Source organism: Athene cunicularia (assembly GCF_003259725.1).
Source record: "Athene cunicularia isolate RWA chromosome Z unlocalized genomic scaffold, athCun1 chrZ_part1, whole genome shotgun sequence".
NCBI lineage: Eukaryota > Metazoa > Chordata > Aves > Strigiformes > Strigidae > Athene > Athene cunicularia.
The window spans coordinates 15,069,483-15,071,384 of NW_020799142.1; the positions used below are offsets into that span (position 1 = coordinate 15,069,483).

The 1,902-nt window shown below is 34.8% G+C and overlaps 1 protein-coding gene across 1 annotated transcript in view; it reads right to left on the reverse strand.

Moving 5' to 3' along the window:
- NDUFAF2 (NADH:ubiquinone oxidoreductase complex assembly factor 2) overlaps positions 1 to 1,102 on the reverse strand; it is a 35,456-nt gene extending 34,354 nt beyond the window's left edge. Inside the window, exon 1 of the mRNA XM_026865900.1 lies at positions 1,081 to 1,102. The gene's annotated coding sequence lies outside the window, so the exon portion shown is untranslated. The remainder of the gene's footprint in view (positions 1 to 1,080) is intronic.
- Positions 1,103 to 1,902: the final 800 nt, after the last annotated feature.

The window sequence follows — 1,902 nt, forward strand, 5'->3', positions numbered from 1 at the left end:
TGAATAAATCCAGGAATAAAGTACTGAATATTTTCTGTAAATGTATGAAAAACAGCTTAAAATGGGGATTTAGCGTATATAAAGGGAATTCAGCGAGTAGATAGAAAGTGTACAATAACTTATAGTCTATAAATAAAAACATAATGCAGGCAGATAAACAAAAAGGCAATCATGCAGGGAAGAGAAATGGGCAAATGACAGCAAAAGTATGAATTGTAAATTAAATTAAAAGAAAGTTGCAGCTGTGGAGAACATCAATTAAACACTATGACCCAACAGAACAGTGTTAGAGTCTGGTTTGGATGATTAATTATATTTCAATTATAAATCTTTTGCAAACACTCATTTACTATCTCAATTTTTTTTTTTTCAGAATAAATTGCATTACTACAGCTAGCTACACATACATTCTCAAGGAGTTAATGCTATTTCTGGTTTTTAGTACATTTTAATAAATTTATAAAAGGATTATGGGTTTGAGATTTTCAAATAAAATTTTGTCTTATACAAGGTCTGAATACAATTACAGCTAATATTGTACATAGCACTTGAAGGACTAAATACTAGTACTGCTATATATTTTATTGTGTTTACTTTTCAGTGCAGAGTATAGGAGAGAATGTTCATGTTTCAGCCACAGTCAACACAAGAGTGAAACTTCTGAAGAAAAGGTTAGCTAAAGTAACTTGTCCTTTGAGACATATTATCCATTTCACATATATGTATATTCTATAGACATTTCTTTTAAGAAGTATTAAAACCTATTCTTTATCCTACATTTTATATGCTATTCATTTTATCACATAAATTACAAAATTATCCTTTGAAGCTGCACTTGCACTATTGGTATACTCCAAGACAGAGAGTTTTAAGAACACAGGCAAAGATGTGTATATATATATATATATATATATATATATATATATATATATATATATATATATTTTTATAAACCCCACCTAGTCCTTTCACTAACAGACGTCTCATAAATGCAGACTCAGATGAAAAAGTGGGATGCAGATACATCAATGAAACACGACAAACTCCAACTTGTTGTTGTTATAAGTTGCTTGTTCTCACCTATAAAACAATTACACAAAAACTCTTGCAAAGTTCACATACGAGCAAAATGTGAACAGAGCTCCTAATATTTCAGACACAGAAGGTGGAAGTGGTCCCCCTCTAAATGTGCCAACATGATTCTGAAAATCTGAGTAGAACCAGCTGAGCTCCTCTGCAAGTGTCACAGTCAACTCAGGAGACATTCTGAATGTGTATATTCCATTCAAAAAAGCCTCTCAGTTCATCCAGCTGGTAGAATGCTACTCCTCTTGTGTTAAAATACAGCTGTGGGAAGAAAACAAGAAATAGGTTGTGAAAGCTCAAGGCTCAAGGGAAAAAGTGGGGGAAGATGGAGGTGACAGAATATCAGAAAATATGGCCTAAACATGATGCGGACTTCACGGAACACCACCTGTAGGACCCTGGCAGTCTGTCTTGCATTTCACTGACATTTTTAGCTGGGGTGATGACCACCAAATCGCCATTTTCAAAGGAAGGTGGGTGGATTCAGAGAGACAGCCTGATAGGCAAGATAAGGCCTGATAGGGATCTCAGGAAATAGCAAGAACTCCTCCCTGAGATAAGACGAAGCAATTTTAATAGGACAAATGACTACAGTATGACCTTGAACACACAAAATGGTTTGCAAGGATGTCTGCTAAGTAGCCTACTAGAATCAAGAGAAACACTGTAGACTTCAATACCTAACAGAGATAAACAGAGATAATGGTAGAGCCTGCCAGGGCTGCCAAAAGACAAAACATTTTCCATTTCATCATGCAGATAGGTCCAACAGGAAGTTTTGTACTTTTATAAATAACCCCATGTCAGAGATATGTC